Source organism: Equus asinus, chromosome 20 (genome assembly GCF_041296235.1).
Source record: "Equus asinus isolate D_3611 breed Donkey chromosome 20, EquAss-T2T_v2, whole genome shotgun sequence".
Classification (NCBI taxonomy): domain Eukaryota; kingdom Metazoa; phylum Chordata; class Mammalia; order Perissodactyla; family Equidae; genus Equus; species Equus asinus.
Window position 1 is genome coordinate 108,518,407 of NC_091809.1, and position 19,281 is coordinate 108,537,687.

A 19,281-nucleotide genomic window follows, 5' to 3' on the forward strand; every position below is an offset into this window, starting at 1 on the left:
GGATGAAAAATGCAGCCAGAAAACTGATTTTTCTAACTAAGAGTCCTTGCTCAATCGCTTGCAATTATTCCCTTATAGCATCCAAAATACAACAAACTTGTTCCATTTCAATTACTTGCTACCAGCACCCAATGTATGGTCTCACTTTTGCTTGGCGATGGTTTCCTTGCACTGCTGGATTACTTATTAATGGTTTGTTTATTTAACTCCTAGGACACAAAAGTCTGCATTACCTGAATGCAGGACCTTGAAAAGCCTCTGCTCACCCCATTCCAGCACTTCCTCACAACAGCAATGAATGAGGTAGGATTTTAAAACATGGGTAAATGCCAGCTGTAACTGGGGTGTAGTCATTGCTCTTCAGCCGCATTTTCAGCTTTTGGAAGAGGGAGTAGCATTTCGTTATCTAATTACATCCTAGGAGTAACTTAAGTGTTAATCACATAAAATGATGTTTTGCAATGATTTTATTCGGTTTCACCACAGTAATTCTCAGGTTAGTTGGGATTTGTTAAGTTTTTAGGATTTTAATACATCAGTAACATTCATTTGTAGACTCATGCAGAAAAACTAACTCCCCAAATATTGAGCTGAAATTATCATTCATTAAATAATTTCACTGTTTATTGTCCCTGTATCCAACTTAAGTGGAACTTCCAATCTACCTGAATTATTGCAGATAAAGATATTAACTTCTTCTCAAACAATCCCAACGGTTCCCAAAATTTAGAGTCCATAAGACTCAAGGAGGCTTTTTTAAAAATGCAGATTCCTGGGCTCAACGCTCAGACTGCATCCGTGTGTAAATTCAGGGGTAGGGTTCAAGGATCTTCGTCTTTAACCAACACCACAGGCAATTCTGGTGCAGCTGGTTTGCAATACACATTTTTAGAATCACCAACTTATGCTAATACATTGATTAGATTTGAAAAGGAATTCAGTTGCCATAACTATAACACAAAACATTTCTTTTCACCTTGCTATTAATCCTAGTGATAAGTATTATACTAAAAAACAAACTTGAACACTTTTAAACTTGTTCAACTGAATGATACTGAGAAGTTCAGTATACTTAAAGGGGCATTTTTTTGGTTTGGTGAGTCACTAATTCACATATTTATTCCACGCATGCTGCATATGCTCTGCACTGAAGCAGATCAAAAATAAACAAAAAACTAGATTCTGTTGAACAGGCTTTATAATCTAGTTAGGGAGGCAAGATCCAACCATAAAGAAGTTAAATCCCATTAGAGCGAGTGATTAAATGGCAAATGAGGGGAAATCAGAGGGGGCGCTGATATGGATGGAGGGGAAGAGGCCTCCCCAGGGCTGTGAGGGCAGGAGCCAGAGACACAGACCTGGAGCCTGGTCAGGGAGCCGGGGAGCGGCTGTCCATTTGGGTGGTTATACTCCCGGACCGCCAGAAACACATGCCATCTCAGCACCGCGTATCCTGCCTCAGAGTTTAGAGTTGCCAACTCTAATTAAACCCAGACGCAGACATAAAGTCACTGCTTACTGTAAAGGGGGCAAAGCTTTAGCCCCAATTTTAGATCTTTTCAAAACATGCAATTTTTTAATGTCAAAAATAGAAGAAAAGAAAACAACTCTCATCCATAGTCAATATTTATCAGACAGTGACCAAAATCGAGGGAGAAAAGACAAACAAATCTAGCGTAGCGGTGTGTTTTTAAGGAAAAAAAAGACACATTTTCATTAATTAGTTCAAGTTTTGTGCTGGAAGAAAGTGCAGGGATGGAGGGGACATGGATACGCCCGCCCGAAAATGTCAACACAAAGCCAATGGGGACAGGATGAGAAGGCAGGCAAGTAAAGCAGGCCAGCGTAGGAGGCAACAGGCGATGTTGGGAACTGTGGCTGAAACAACCCTAATGTCCATAGAAAACACCAAAAATATAACATTCATTCAAACAAAATCTTGTACACGAGTGGTCATGGCAGCACTATCCATAAGAGTCACAGGTAGAAACAATCAGATGTCCGCAACCCAGGAATGGATACACAAAACCTGGTCTATTCACACGATGGAAGATTATTCAGCCATAAAAAGGAGAGAAGTACTGGCACGTGCTTTGACATTGACGAAGCTTGAACACATGAGGCTGAATGAAAGAAGCCAGACACAAAAATTCACATATTGTATGAGGCCATTTACATGAAATATCCAGAGTAAGTAAATCCAAAGAGACAGAAAGCAGATGGGCGGCTGCCAGCGGCTGGGGGAAGGGAGAAGGGGGAGTGGCTGCTTAATTGAAAGGGAGTTCTACTTTGGGGGGATGAAAAGTTTCGGAACTAGAAAGAAGCGGTGTTTGCACAACACTATGAATGTACTAAATGCCACTGAATTGTTCACTTTGTAATTTTATGTTATGTGAATTTTGTTATGTGAATTTCACCTCAATTTCTAAAAAATCTATATACAACAACAACAACAACAAAGGAACTGTGGCAAACTGCAAGGGCATCTCACCCCCTGGTAACGGGCACCCACCACCCAGGCCTCGCCACGTTCTGCCATGTTGGAACGGACCTCAGTGCTGAGAGCTCTCTCTGTCCGGGACAGCATGGAAACTCGGGTTTTTATGTAAAAACTCACTATTTTAAATACTGGCAACTAATTCAAAAAATTTAAACAATGCCAGCCAGTGAAAACATGCCCCAGGGCTAAATGCAGCCCATAGGCCACAAATTTGTAAATTCTGGCATAGCCCATCCCAACTTAAATCGGAATATTTTAATATTCTATAAACTCACTATATTGTTTCATAATTTCAAATTCTTGGAGATGGAATAATTTAAAAAATTAGTTTTACCTGAATACATATATTATATATATAACTATATGGATATGTATTTTTTAATAGAAGATACTATGATATTAAACAAATAGGTTATTTTTCCCCCCAATGACACCATGAAATTGCCGTTCTCTTTCACGTATTTAACCTGAAGTTATGCATTTTTCTGTATGGACGATATTCTGTTGGAAACACGCCAAATACAAGTTCTTCTCTGCTCGGCAAGAGCATTACGTTAAAGGAAACAAGGTCCGTGCACATCCATAACCTAACTCGCCTTAGGCTTGATCCTTACTCATTTTTACTTTAGTTCTCTTTAAGACTCAAAGTGGAGTAAAGCCCTCACCTTAGATAAATGCCAGGTATTTCTGACTATGTTTAAATGTTCTCCTACCAAATGAGAAGTTATCACGTTAAAATAGAAGAACAAACAATCAACAAGCCCCCCCAAAGCTCTGAATTTGTAAGCATCAATTTCAGAGGCAGCATATTTTTTAACTTCTTATATGAAAATAATTTTGGATTTACAAAAAGAGTCAAAAACATAGTCTTGAGAGTTTCCATATACCCTTCACCCATCTTTCCCTTGGATATAACCACAGTATATTTACGCAACCAATTACAAACATTAATATAACCATGGTACCTTTATCAAACTAAGAAATTAACATTGATACAATACTGTTAACTATAGACTTTATTCTGATTTCCCTTCCAGGATGCAACCCAAGGCACATTTAGTTGTCTCTGTAGTCTCCTTCACTCTGCGGTGATTTCTCAGTCCTTCTCTTTCCTTCATGACTGTCACCATGTTGAAGAGCAGTGGTTGGGTCTGCGAACCGTGACCCTCATTCAGGTTTGTCTGAGGTTTTCTCAGGGTTAGACTGAGGTTATGGACTGGGCGGAAGGATCCCACAGAGGGGAAGTGCCCTTCTAGCAGCATCGTTTCAGGGAGTCCATGATATCAACCTGTTATTACTGGTGATGGTGACCTTGATCACTTGGTTAAGGTGGTGTCTGCCAGATTTCTCTACATTCACCTCCTGAGAAGTGAGGGAGGAGTATGGAAACATCTACGACCATGTGAAAAACACTGCAGTACTGACTGACCATCTTGGGGGAGGTAGTCTGAAACTATGCAAGTATCCTGCTTCTCCTTGACGCTTCGCTGCGGACTGCACCCGTGAGTGCGTCCTGCCAGCAGCCATTACGACCGCGGTCTAATGGGAATTTTCCATTCCCCTCAGGCCTTCCGCAGTTACTAAACGGCATTCTTCTGTAGGGAAGATTTTCTCCTCCCCACCCTGCACATTTATTTACTTATCTATTCAATCTGTTATGGATATGGATCGATGGATATTTATTTTATTCTTTAGACTATGATCCAGTGTGATCTTTACTTAGTTACTCAAACTGTTCCCAGCTTTGGCCTTCCAGGTTGGCCCCTGTGTCCTTGTGACACGTCCTCATCTCCACCTCCCTCCCGTACTTTCTGCTGCTATAAGATGCTCCAGGCTCACCTTGGCTTTTTCCTGCCCCAGCCCTAGAATCAATCGGCCATTTCTTCAAGGAATCTTGGCTCCTTTTATTGAGGACAAGCATTTAGAAACCAAGATCTTGGGTGTGCTCGTGGCTGCTGGGTACCGTTGCTTCCCAGCCCATCAGGGAACAGAGCTGGGAAATGTACATATTATAGTAACCATTGTAAACACACATGTCTATGTTTATATCTGTGCCTACCTATTTGTATAGTAAACTCTAACCCCCACCCTCATCCCACTTATTTGTCACTCCTTTCTCTGACAGTGAAAAGCCTGGCACCTGGCTCCCATTATCTACAATATATTTCCTTATTTGTCCAACCCTAGAAAACATGTAAAGTGGTGTCAGAATTGCTGAACTGTGCCCCCTGAAACAAATTTACCGGCGCTTTTATATGGTTCTTTTTGTCTTCATCCCTATAGCATCTAGGCAAAACACTGTTTTCCGTAGTTGTTTAGACCAACTCCTTTCTTCCCCACTCCCTTCAGAGAAACTATGCCCTATATTTGTAATATAGTTACATTCATTTGTCACAGTCTGCATTCCACCCTGGATTCCGCTGACATCCTGGGTTTTTTGTTTTTTGGGTTTTTTTTGCATGCACTAAAAGTTATTCTTGTGGTGTACAATTCTATGAGTTTTGAAAAATGCGCAGAGTTATATAATCCAACACCACAGTATCAGACAGACCAGGCCCATCACCCTAAAAATCCCATTGTGCAGTGGGGCCAGCATTTGAAATTCTTTTTCCAGACTCATACCCTTTTAAAAATCAAATATACAATTGACCAAAATAATCATTTCTGGTCTAATGTTGTTTCACACGCACTATTTTTACTTTTTTTCACCCAAAGTTCATGTTCCACTTTAAGAAATCTCCATTATTTATCAAACTCTAAAATTCTCTCCTGAAGACATATCAAGCCTCAGTTACTAATGACACATGGATCCACCAAACTATATTTCGCATCCCAAGTCAATTTCCCAACATGTCCATTTCCATTCTCCATATAGTCATTCCAAAAGTATGTCTACGATAATCCAAAGAAAATCAGAAAAATAGGTACAAAAATAGCTTCATAATACAAATCACAAATATAATATTTTTTTAAATTGTCCAGTGCTTTGAATTTCCCATGTTGCTGCTCCTCTCTTGGGCTGAGATTGGCAAAAGTTGACTGTAACTCTGCTTCCTTTTCCCATAAAAAATTAAACAACCATTTCTCTATTTCTGCAAGCCAGAATGTTTTCATTGCTTTCCTAAATTCCTTAATTGGAAAAGGGAATAAATGAGGGTGAGTCATTTAAAAGAAGTGGAAGTCAGAGGCCAGACAGGTGGAAATGAGGTAAGTTGTGGCTGCTGGTTAAAACTCTGAAGGAGGCCTTTCAGAAGCCAAGGCACAGAGCAGCACAGTGGCCAGCAGGCCCAAGTTAGTGACTAGTCAGTCAGCAGACAAGAATCCAGAAAACGTTCAGTCTGCAGATTAGGCAGTCTTGGAGAACCAAGTAGCACCTCTGCTCAGCTTATTGCTCCTTAGAAGGGTAAACCAAATTAGAGGATTTCTGAGGCCTCCACAGGTTTAGCTAAGATTTGAGCAGGGGAAGTCATTCTCAGCCCTCAAGTTTATCACTGTCCTCTTCACCCGAGTAAGCCTTGCTACCTAGCAGTGGGGCGATGTCTGCTAATCTCAGGGTCCATGTAGAGGCTTGAGAGGGGATTGTTTGCTGGGTGGAAGAGCGAACTCAGAAATTGTACGTGTATGTGTGCCCATACGCATTTTTCTGAGGACAAAATCAATGGATGTCACCAGATTTTCAAAAGTTTTGGAGTCCCTAAAAAAGGTCAAGAACTACTTGGGTTTAGCTTCTGGCTGGAGGGGTTGGGGTCTCCATAAACTTGTCCAGGCCGATTTCCTGGCGGTTCAGATTCCTCCTCAGTGGATGCTGCTTCCTGGGAGCAGATGTCACATCCAAGAGGAACTTTACAGGCGCACTGGTCCCACGGTCACTCCCTACCTCTTAAAGCACTCCTGTCTCTGGTTTTTCCAACACTGCACTGGTTCTCCTTCCGCCAACCTTCTGTCTCCTCAACTGCGTGTCTGCACCACACCTGTTTCCTGAGGACGGGGGCGGGGGGGGGGGGGGGGGGCGCGGTCCGTGACGCCTCGTCTGCCCTTCGCTTTCTCCGCACACTCTTTCCCTTGGGGGCCTCACCTCCCTTTTCTGTTCATTTCTCCAGCATGTACTATGATCACGTATTTCCAAAACACACGGGGATGTTTCCATTTGGGTAGATAGCACCCTCCTCGAATTCACTAAACGTAAGACAAAAAAACTTCTGTGATTGAACAAAATTACCTTTAAAAGTCCCTTCCAATACTGATACTTTATGATTCTAGCTTCTCTCAGTCATAACACCCTACTCCACTTTACTTGGGTTCAACATCTTAGAGTGAATGAAATCAAAGCATTACACAAATTTTAAATCTAGAAAACTTAGAGAACGGCAAATCCAGACCCCTGAAAACATCTGATGACAGTACCACATTGCCAGATTAATGAGCCAAGTACACAGGGCCCTTGATGATGAAAGAAGGGCCCAATCTGGCAGGAGTAGTGAGCAGAGGAGGCTTTGCAGAGGGACCCCAGCGGTGAGCCTTAAGGATTGCTTTCAAAACTTCGTTAGGTTAAGAGACAGCATTGCAAGAGAAAGTAAAAGGTGTGGCATTCCAGAAAGAGGGGACAGACAAAAGTGAAGTCATCAAAGATGGGAGCAATCTGGTTTATACTGGGAACTTTCGGAAATTGGGAGTTTAAGGAGAAAAAGTAACAAGGTGACAGATGAGATTAGGGAGACAGGCCAGATCAAAAGGTGGTCCTGTACTCCATATTCAGGTTTGAGCAGCGCACATCAGATTGGGGGACAGGGAGGAAACGGTGGTGGGGAGAAAGTACTTTTCAAGTAGCCTGGGCTGAGTCCTTCTCCAAAATCCTGATACTCTTCCCCAGGGGAACATGTCCAATAGGTTGAAAATCACCAGGTACCATACTCCCTATAGGACACGGGTCATGCTGGTGCATGCAGTGGAGGCCGGAAAACAGGGTGAGCAGCAATGCTACAGATGCGGGGCTGTGGGGAGCTGGGAGCAGAGCAGTGACATGGTCAGACTTGCATTTTGGGGAGGTCAGCTGGTTGCTGCCAACAGGATAAAATGAGCAGGATGAGATTAGAAGCACAGTGACCAAATAGGAAGCTGGTCCAGTCGTCCAAGGAGAAATGACGTGGGCCATGAGCCGCGGTAGAAGGGATGGAGAGACGTCAGACTTGAAAAGTATCTAAGACAGTGGTTTCCAAACTTGTCTGCACGTTGGAATCATTTGGGTAGCTTCAAAAACCTTGTGATTTAATTGATCTGAGATGTGACCTGGTCTTTGGAATGTTTAAAAGCTCCCCAGGTGATTCTAATGTGCAGACATGTGGAGGGAATAAAGTCAGCGGAAATCGATTACTGATTAGACGGACCTGAGAATGTGGGAGAGTGATGTCAAGGATGGACGAAGCCCAGGTTTCCAGCGCTGGGCACTTGGCAGAGCTGGGAGAACAGAACAGAGGCCCAATCTCTCCTCTAACCTCAGTTTGCAGTTGAAACTGCTTTTAGAATACTGTCAAGCATACCTCAATGCAGCGTCACATGTTCCTTGTCAGTTATTTTGTGACACTTAAACTTGAGGAAAACATTAACTACGTAGGATATGAGATTTTGTAACATAGGCTATGGAAGCGTATATAGTGTGGAGGCCATGGAAATGCGCCTGTCGGATGTACTGTCAGAAGCGTGAGTGACCACAGGCCCCAGATGCTGTGTTCTAGTCGAGCTCACTCTTCCCACACACAGCTCCCGGCCAGAGACTGAGCACAGCAGGGCTCTGAGGCAGGGCCATAACTGCAAGATGTGGACTCCTCTGATGGGCATTGGGAGACTCATCAGCCTTGCTGAACTTTCCTTACAACTGCACTGCAACCTGAGACTCCTCCTACCCAACCTTCCCTCCTTCGCTCTCTCCTGCTCAGGGGTCAGACCTCCTGGCCTCCTCCAACTCCCTCCACATTTTCCCTCACACTCTGTTACTCAAATAATCTCTTGCATGACTAATCCCGTCTTGGTGTCTGTTTCTCAGAGGATCCAAACTAACATAAAAGGGTTTTAACTTTTTTAAAAATTAATTTTTCTATTTGATTCTTATGAAATATGGGAAACAACTCTCCATAATTTCAGCCGAAGACAACTTAAATGAGTTTCCAAGAGGCATATTAGCAGGGCTTCCAATTTAATTAAGCAAACCGACCTAGCCAAAGAAAAGCCAAAATACGCCTGGATTTGCCCCACCAAACTCATACAGAGGATTTATGCGGAAGCTTAACAAAGAAACTGAGTATATTAAAGGCTCCACATCTTGAAAAGACTGGCATCCCATAAAGCATACACCTATCTGAAGATGCTTCTGCAGCTTTCAAAGACCAAATGTTCAAACGACATTTGCAAAAATGGCACCACAATGAAGAAAACATCAAAGTAGCATCCATGAGGAATTCCCCTGAATTGTACAACCTGTTGGAAAATGTGTACACTCATATATTCTACTGCCATGAGGGGTACTGTGACTTCCATTATCAATAGGTACGCAAAATGACATATTAAGCATCTTCCATGTGTCAAACATGGTACTAGGTACTTTACATGGTGGGTTAATCTTTGCAACCACCCTATGGAGAAAATATCACTAAATCCATCTTTTAGAAGAAAAAACACAGGCTGAGAGAGGTGGAGGCCTGTCTAGTTCCCACAGCATCGGCAGTGGAGCACACATTCAAACTCAGGTGAGTCTCTATTGCTCCCCTGAGCCAGGCTGCCTCCTGGCAGAAGCGGGGCATAGCCTGGAGGAAGGACACTGAAGCCAGTTGTTTTCGTGTCACATTCTAAGAGGGAGATGAAGTTGCCCTCGCCGTCTGTACTAGGGATAAGCCGTGAGCTAAGTCCACATTCTACAAATACGAAAGTGAACCATGTGGAATCACAGAGACAGAGCAGAAAGGGGCCATCCAATCTGATGTCTTCATTGGACAGCTAAGGAAATGGGTGAGAATCCCCGCCATCGTATTGAGAGACTGACACCTTTTCGGATTTACTTTTTAGAGCTACCTGCTTGGGCACAGTTTGCATCTCAGCCTACACTGAGAGGGAGGCATTGGCCAAGGAGTGGGAGTGGTAGACAGGTAGGCGTTGGACCGTTATTCTGGTAAATTCATTCAAACTAAGAAATCATTCTGCTCCCACATCCCACTGGGCTGGGGCCACCTCAGAGAAACAAAGATGGCCTGCATCCCCCTGTGGCCTCAGGTGGTTCCCAGGACCGGGCAGCTGATGGGAAGCGAGCGGCTCCTCCTTTTCCAAGCTCACTGCTTGTTACGCCAGCTTAGAGCATCTGAGTGAGAAAGGGAAAGGAGGCGGCTCTGTGGTTTCTAGGAAGAAGAGGGCCATGTGCCTCCCCACTTTTTTCTCCGGCACTAAGGTACAGCTTTCTCCCTACTGACAGATAAGTGAGTATTTTCCCTTCTTGAGTGTTCCCACCCTCTTCCAATTTTCAGACAAAATTCAAGATTCCACTGCCCTCTCTGAAAAATTTTCTCTCTGAGGCAGCTTGCCATTATCAACAGTAGTAGGTAAATATTCACTGTAAAGTAACTGTGTGTTTTATTTTTTCTCAAGCCAACATGTGAATTTAATTTAGAATGCTAATGGGCATAGTAAACACTTGAATATTATTTGTTGTTTTTTTAATAAAGAAAAATCAGTTTTTAGTTTAAGTCGTAAGTGTAATTTGTTAGTGTAACGTAAACTAGTCCATACTTTGTCAGTCACCTGGCCCGTGGGTAGCTTAATAAGAAAGTCTGTGAAAGTCCAAACTTTGAATTATAATTAAATCACTACCAATTCATTTTTAAATAAATAGCCCCATCTTTATTACTTCAGACCCTGAGGCCACAGATGGTCTATTTTTATTCTGAAACTTCAAAGGCTTACTTTCCCATGGAATTCTAAAGATTTTCTTTAGAAATGACCAAAATTTTAGAAATTTCCCTTGTACTGCTGTAGCGTGTCAATGTTTATAAGCCGTCCGAAAATCGCTTTGACTTTCACAAGCTGTCAGATCACCTACCCTGGGTCTTTGAAAGAAAGAAATGTTACACGTGGAATCACCGTTGTTCTACGCTCATTCTTACTCGCCAGCCTCCAAAAAGATTAAATGCTAAGTTTTATTTATTCGAGTGACTCAAAACCAAGTCTCAACTTAATCCCTTCCTCCTGGAAGCTCGACCCCAGCAAAGGTTAGCTTCCTCCTGACATGCCCTCATGGCTTGTGCTTTAAGGTGAAAACTGGCTTAACTGTCATCTCTACTAGAAGGTACGCACTAACAGGTTCAAGATTAGGTCCGTCTTGTTGACCACTATAGCCCCAGAATCCAGCACAATAAATACTAGTGGAGTAATCAAATAGAAGGCTTCACTCCTTCGTCTGAACCCTTAGGCAGCATTTGATATTATAGAAAACAGTTCACTCTCCCTCAAAACTGCCCTCTCACAGTGGGAGCACTCTTCACCGTCCTCTTGTCCTCTGCCCACCTTTCTCATTGCCCTTCCAGAGGCTTCTTTCCCTCTGCCTGATCGTCACGCTCTTTCCCTACACTCCAGCCCCGTCCGTCTTCTCCCTGCCAGCCCACAGTAGGCACTTGATAAACGTGTTGAATGAAAGAACGTCATGCTTCAAACTCCCCTTAGGAAAAGTTATCCATCTCCACAGCCTCAATAATTATGTTAAACTGATGAGGTCTAAATAGCCATCCTTTAACTGAATTTCTCAACTGGGCAACAAACTCGTATCTCCACGAGCACCCTGATGGCAACACGTTCACAGCTAAGCTTAGGATTTCCAATTCAACACAGCAGACGGGCGACACACAATGATCTCCCTTTCCTCCCCAACCTTGTTAAAATGATGGCAAAGGAAAAAAGGTACGAATCCACAAGGGCAAAGAGAATACAATAGCTAACTAAAGATTTCAACAAACTGCTGGAGGACAGGAAGTGGATGGTGGTGTGATAACCGAGGGAGGAGAGCACCGTAGTTAGGAGAGTACGGATGGAGTACGTTTTTCCTCATCTCTAAGAATATTAATGATAGCTGTAATTATTTTCTTCTATTTTAATTGGCTGTGTTTCCTCCAGGTGCCTTTTTCCTTCCTTTTCTCTTTTACCATTTAAAGGTTTTAAACATTGAAATAGATTGTTGTTGTTATGTGCTGTAAAGTTGGCTCTGACTCCTGGTAACACTATGAATGAGTGATGTCCGCAATGTCCCATCCTCAGCAGCCCCCCTCAGCTCCTGTAGACTGATGCCTATGGCTGCCTCGATGGAGTCAATCCACCTTACATTTAGTCTTCCTTTTCCTGCTGCCTTCTACTTTTCCCGGCGTTATTGTTCTTTCCAGAGAGTCCTGCCTTCTCATGATGTGTCCAAAGTAGGACAGCCTCAGTATCATTTTTGCCTCCAGCGATAGTTCAGGCTTCATTTGCTCTTGCGCCCACTCGTTCATCTTTCTGGCGGTCCAGGTGTCTGCAGAGCTCTCCTCCAACACTGTATTTCAAGTGAGTCCCTTTTTTTCCTGTCAGCCTTCTTCACTGTGCAGCTTTCTCATCCGTGCATAGTAGTTGGGAATACGAGGGTGTGGATAACCTTGGCCTTGGTCTCTAATGACACTTCCTGCACTTGCCAATCTTTCCTAATTCTTTATTGCTGCCCTTCCAAGTCTCAGTCTTCTCTTGGTTTCTTGGCTGCAGTCTCCATTTACACTGATGACTGAACCAAGGTTAACACAATCTTTAATAATTTCAATGTCTTCATTGTCTACTGAAATAGATACTGGAAAAAAAAAAGAAAACACAACCGATTCAGCCTGTAGAACCTGGAGGGCTCAGCATATGGAGACAGCAGGTACCAAGGAGAGTGGAGCTCAGGCACTAGCTGGGCTGGATCGCAGGTGAAGTAACGGTTTACATAATGAACTCTGAGACACACAGCCACTTTCAGACTCTCCTCAGGAAAACTGGCAGCTGGCTTATGTCTCCCAGGAAGGTGAGAAGATTCTTCTCCAAGAGACTGAGGAGGCTAAAGGGAAGATTTCCATGTATTCTGAGCTCCCCTCAACAAAATCTACCATCAACAGGCCCTACCTGTGCCCACAGGGCTTCCATTTAGCTTCTTAATGCCCTATTCTCAAATGCGAACAGATGAGGATCCAATTTATGAACATAAATGTCGGATAGGAATTAACAAACATTTGAGGACTGAAAAAGAGAAAATGAAGAGAAAAAAGGAACGTGGAGGAAAGAGAGCCAATTAAGAGGAAAAAAAATTCATGTCCTCAGAGATGAGAAAAGATATTATATCCATAAAATAAATATAAGATGCTATGAAAAAGGAATAAACAGAAAAAAAGAAAGTGTGCTTGGAATATAAAATAAGGTAGCCATAAAAAATTATTCAAGAATTAGAAGATAACATCAAAGAAATCTCAGAAAGCAGTCCCTCTCATCAGGGGTTAAAAGAGATTGGAGGAGGGTCAGTCCTGGTGGCCAGGTGGTTAAGTTCCGTGTGCTCCACCTCAGCAGCCCAGCCCCAGTTCCCAGGCGTGGACCTACACCACTCGTCTGTCAGTGCCCATGCTGTTGCACAGGCCCACACACAAAAAGAGGAAAATTGGCAATAGATGTTAGCTCAGGGTGAATCTTCCTCAGCAAAAAAACAAAAACAAAAAGAAAGACTGGAGGGGAAAAAAACACTTTAAAATAATTAAGAGAATTGATTCAGGAAGACTAATAATTGACTAAACGAATTCCAGAAAAAGAGAACAGAGAATATTGTGGGGAGGAAATTATCAAAGAAATAATACAAGTAAATATTCTCTGGGAGCAGGCCTGTGGGGTAATGAGAAGTGAGGCAAAATGGTTTTCCATCAAAAGACTATTAGTCCTATTTGATTTTTAAACCACGTGCATACACCACTTTCATAAACAATTTGAAAGGGAACCCCTCAGCTTCTTACCCCAAACCTGCCCTCCTCAGCTAACATTAGCATCGCCTGTGAGCTCCACAACACCCTTTCCCAGGTCCACTTCGGATGGGTTCCACACTTCCCCTCTCCTCCTTCCCCACTGTCCTCATCTATCCCCTCACCGCTCCCTGGAAGGTTCCACAAGATCATGACTGGAGGCTCTGTCTTTGGTCTCTTACCCCCAAACCACTCTGTTATTGCCCTGCTTTTAAAAGCTCCCCACACCTGCAGGGGACTCCTGACAACGCTCTTCCTTGGTGCCCCCACCTCCAGGATAAACCTCAGCCCCGGAGTGGGTAGGTCAGCGTCTCCCCCACCTTCCCTGTTCCTCACTGTCACTTCCAATCTGCTTTATCTCCCACCCCCTTCCAAACTCCCAGCCCCTCTGAAGAACAATCCTTCTGACCATCCCAACCGAGACTGCTCCTTCCGAGTGTGGTCTGGCTAATAAGTTACCCTGGTCACTGAATTCCAGCACCCAGCTCCTTGTCTTTCTTTCCACGACTACTTCTGTCGTAATGCTTGGCAATTTCAACATCCATGTGAAAAAATCCTTCCAATACGCTGGCCTCTTAGTTTCCTAATTTCCTCAACTTCAACAGTATCTAGTTATGCATCCCTTAACGATGGGGTTGTGTTCTGAGAAATGTGTCGTCAGGTGATTTTGTCATTGTGCGGACATCACAGAGTACTGAAGGGGGACAAAATTTGCCACTCCAAAAGCTGCCTCTTTAAAATAAGGATTATTTAAGGCTGATTATTTTTAAGAAACAAAAGATTCAGAAAGTTTTTGTTACCTCACCCTTAACTGTCTAAAAGAAGTCAGATTAAAAAACTTGTCTCAGGAAGTGAGCTATCACCTTAGCATCACATAAACTAGGTGGTAGACAGGGAGAAATCTGTTTGTTGGGCCCCCCTCTGTGTTCTTCTGTTTCTGTGGCCAAACACTTGTTTTCTAATCATTTTCCCCTTTTCATCTACCTGTGAATTGCCTTCCTTCCCTTTGAAGTCTCTGACTCTCCCCACCCTCAACACCTTCTTTTGTCTTTACCTGAGAATGGTACTTAAGGTGAGGGCTTTGACATTTTTGTTTTTCTTCTGTTAATCTGTCTCACATCAATTTAATTTTTAGACCAGCCAGAAGAACCTAGGAGGGTAGAGGAAAATTTCCTCCTCCCCTAAAGCACTTATGCAAACCTAGATGGTATAGCCTCCTATATACCTGGCTATATGGTTCTAATCTCATGGGACCACTGTCATTTATGCAGTCTGTTGTTGACCAAAACATCGTTATGCAGCACATGACTATACTCCATCCAGGTCACCCACTGCCATGGTCATCCGCTGGATCTTGTCATCATCACCCTCTGACTATGAGCTCCTACCTCTCCAGCTTCCCTCAAGTACCCTCATCCCAACATTGTGCAACAGCACTGGAAATGCTCATCAACTGAAGTCCTCTTCCTCACCCATCCATCACCCAACCCTTGTTAAATACAGTCATGTGCCACATAACGACGGTTGATCAATGCTGGACTGCATATACGATAGAGGTCCCATAAGTTTGTACCACAGATCCTAGGTGTGTAGTAGGCTATACCATCTAGGTTCGTGTAAGTACACTCTATGGTGTTCCCACAATGACAAAATCACCTAACAATGCATATCCCAGAATGTGTCCCGGTCATTAAGTGATGTGTGGCTGTACTGTGATTCAGGGCTATAATCACTCCCTTGAAAACATTCTTTAAATGCTTTGTTCCTTTCTCCCTCCATTCTACTTGCCCAACCCTTATTAAGCCTTACTCTGCTCCTAAACCTAAGCAGCTAATATTTTCTCCAGAAATGGAGAAAAACATGATAGAATTCTGCTAATTGGTCCTATTTTGGACCAAAAATATCAAATGGCAAATATCACTGCCCATCAGTCAGTCCCACTAATTTCTCTGGTAAATTTGTTTTCCCCCTCAAAGATGCTCATTTCTCTATTACCTTTTCCTTTTCCCTCCTACTTGCAACAACTTATTCTATCCCTCTGCTGGTGACCTGGCCTCCCTTTCAGGCCTCATTGAGAAACCAGAAGCTATCAGACAAGAACTACCTATAACATCCTCCTACCACCAATGCTATTAATCCAGCTACATCTGCACCTACGTGCTACGTGTTCTCTCCTGTTAAAATGGAAGAGATTTCCTAGTTCACCTGGGTCATCAACATCACCAGAGAAACATGTTTTAATATCACCCATCTTAAGCAAAAGAAACAGAAAATGTCCTTGACCTTATGTCCTTTTCCAGCTCCCATCCCATTTACCTTCTCCTCTTTGCTATAAACCTTCTCCCAAGAGTTGTCTCCAGCTGTCTCCACTTTTTCACCTTCCATTCTCTCTTCAACCTACTTTGATTATAGTTCCATACCAGCTTTTCTTATCATATATATTATATAGGAGGGAAATAGAATATGGTTGTTAAGCTTGGACTTTGACCTCTTGTGTTCTAATCCCTGTTCTGTGACTTACTAGGTAGCAAAGCAGCATAACTCCTCTGGGTGTCAGTTTCCTCAGCTAAAATGGGGATAATTAAAGTACTATCTCATGGGGTTGCTGTGAGCACTAAGAGTTAGCACATATAAAAGCACATAGGATACCACGGGCACATAGAAAGTATTCAGTTCGCGTTTGCTGCTGAGGTCCGCAGGGACCCTCCTTCATCATACCGCATCCACTGATGCAGGCTCTCTCCTGCTCTGACTTGTCCTCAAGGAGCACCAGACAGAGTTCACAACGCCCTGCTTCTAACGCTGCTACCTGTGGCTCCTGCGACATCATATACTACCGGGTTTCCTGCTACTTCACTGGCTGTTCCTTCTAAGGATCTTTTCTGGCTGCTCAATTTCTAAATATTGGAATACTCAGGCCGCTCTTTTTACTATCTCAACTCCTCCTAGTAACCTGATCCAGTCCCATGCTTTTAAATACCACCTATGTACTGATGTTGCTTAAATTTATATTTCCATTCCTGGCTCTCCCTTGAGCATCGGGTACAAATATCTAGCTGTCATCTTTATCAGGATATTATGTTGGCACTGCAAACCTCACAGATCTCAGACAGAATTCTTAAGGACTCCCCTCTCCCCATCTCCGCCCATACACCTGCTCCTATCACATCTTCTGCATTGTTATAGTTATTCACCCAGTTGTCAGGCCTAAAAACCAGAAGGCATATTTGATTTTTCCTCTTTCCCTCAACCTGACATCCAAATGCTAGCGGTCCTGTTTGCTCCACCTCCAAAGTCTATCCCAACTCCCTCTCTTATCATTCACTGTTGCCACCTTAATCCAGGCTATCACGCTTTCTTTCATGGATACTGCAAAATGCTCCCAATGAGTCTCCCTGCTTTGATTCTTTGTCCCCAAAAAGCCAACTTCCTCACAGCAGCCAGAGAAATCTCAGAGTATAAACCAGATTGTATCAGTTCCTGGCTTACAACTTCCCAGAGGCTTCCCAATACAACTGGAATAAAATCTGAACTACTGAACTCAGGATTACATATGATCTGGCCCTGCCTGACTCTAACCTTAACTCTCACTATTTTCCCATCTTTCTCTCCACTCAAGCCACACTGGCCTTTTTCAAAGACACCGAATTCATTTCCACCTTAGGGCCTCTGTACTGGCAGTTCCCTCTGCCTGGCTATCTCTCTCCAGCCCTAGCAAGGCCAGCTCAGCTGCCAGTTCCTACCTCAGTGAAGCCTGTCCATCTAAAGCAGTGGACCCTTTCCTCCACCCAGTCAGTATTTATCCCAAGACCCTGTTTGATTCTCTTTACAGCACCTAGAGCCAAATAAACTGTTCCTTGTTAAGCTGTTTAGTATCTGCTTCCTATCAAGGTCATATATACTCCACGAGGGCAGCAAGGACCCTCTCTTACTCAAGATGAACCTCCAGCATCTAGAAGACTAACCAGCACACAGGAAGTATCCAAGAAATATTTGAATCAACTTGAAGAAAATGAAAACAACAGCATTCACTTTTTGCTTTTAGCACAGGGATAAATGAAAGTCCACCCCAAGCACTGACAAGTTGACTTATTTTTGGTATACCATCAGTCTAGAAGGGTATGTTAACCAAAGTCAGTCATTAAGTAAAGCAGTTATCACTAAGGGAAAAAAATATTGGGGCTGGTTCTATGGCTGAGTGGCTAAGTTCGCGCACCCTGCTTTGGTGGCCCAAGGTTTTGCCAGTTAGGATCCTGGGGATGGACCTTGCACTGCTCATCAGGCCATGCTAAGGTGGTGTCCCACATGCCACAACTAGAAGGACCCACAACTAAAATATACAACTATGTACTGGGGGGCTTTGGGGAGAAGGAGGAAAAATTAAAAATTAAAAAAAAAAAAAGAGCATACTGCCCATATTTAAAAAAAATATTGGTACATCTTATCAGAATTATAATCATATAAAAAAGAAACAACTTGTATTTTAGGTACTTTCACTATTACTTTATACCCACAAGTTTCTAAATTAGGTATGAGACATCTTCCAGATAAGCAGATGGAAAGTCAGGACTCAAAGGCAGACTGAGGCCCACACCGCCTGTGTCCTTTTATCAGATCATGGATTTGTCGACATTCTAGGTTACGTAGATTTTTCAGAGCAGTTCCAATCAAAGTGATAGTAGAAGTCAAAGAGATATTTTTAAAAACTCAACAGAAATTTCAAATATTGCAATATAGCTTGAGTGCCTAAAATATCAAGTATCTTGACTTTAAAAAAATTGATTCAGGTTAAAAACACTAATCTCCTGGTAATGAAGTGTGTTGACTGGTTTGAAGCAGTCTTTGATTAATAAAAATGAAATTTCAATAATAAATGAGTTTGGTAGTCAAAATCCTGTTAAAACCTATCATTGGGTAGTAAAACAGGACATGACAAGCGTGCAGGATCAAGCCCCAACTCTGCAGCAGACAGGGCCTCTCCCTCTGACCTCTGCTCCTCTCCCAGCTACTTCTCAGCACATGTCCATGTGCGTGGTCAGCCTCATGACCATCTAGAAAATTCCTGCTTACCTTTTACCAGCTGAAATGTCACCTCCTCTTTGTAGCCTTTCTTAATCCCTTCACAGGCTGAACTCTCTCTTACCTCTGTTCCAAGATGAGCTCCGGACACGATGTTAAGCACAGTGTATTATAGCACTCCTCTGTTACATATTTTCCTGGCTAGGCTGTAAATGTTTCCTGAATTAAAGAAATAGATCATTTAAATTCCTAAATCAACATGCAAAACATCTCTCACAGAGTAAATATTCAATTAATATTGGTCAAACTAATTACTGATTGAATGAAAAGTCTTATTAGGATTATGGTTACAGTTAAAAGTTGCTTAAAGACTTACTCTACTGAGTGAAATTGAAGGTTTCTAAGCTATATCTAAAAACCCCAGGAATTCAGGCTTAAGTACACTATGTTTTTTACACTCAAGTTTATTGCTACCCTGGCAAACCCTACATTCTCTCTATATAGGTGATTTTGCTCAAGTAGAATGATTGTCTGGAAGTTTCACTGTATCTAAGAGGTTCTGAGAAGGACGGTGAGGCCCCTAAACCTCACCAATACTTTGACCCAACAAACCCTACTGAGTCCTCCCAAACTGTTCTTTGCTTAGAAGTGAACTTGCCCAGATTTCTGATGACATGAATACACTTCAAAGTTCCTACTGCTGTTTCCTGCGTTGATCAACACCACTGCAGA

At 42.9% G+C, this 19,281-nt stretch overlaps 1 long non-coding RNA gene across 1 annotated transcript in view; it reads right to left on the reverse strand.

Annotated features, from left to right (window-relative positions):
- LOC106824920 (uncharacterized) overlaps positions 1 to 18,769 on the reverse strand; it is a 35,601-nt gene extending 16,832 nt beyond the window's left edge. The window contains exon 1 of the long non-coding RNA XR_011495966.1: positions 18,674 to 18,769. This is a non-coding gene — a long non-coding RNA (uncharacterized lncRNA). The remainder of the gene's footprint in view (positions 1 to 18,673) is intronic.
- Between the last annotated feature and the right edge of the window lie 512 nt (positions 18,770 to 19,281).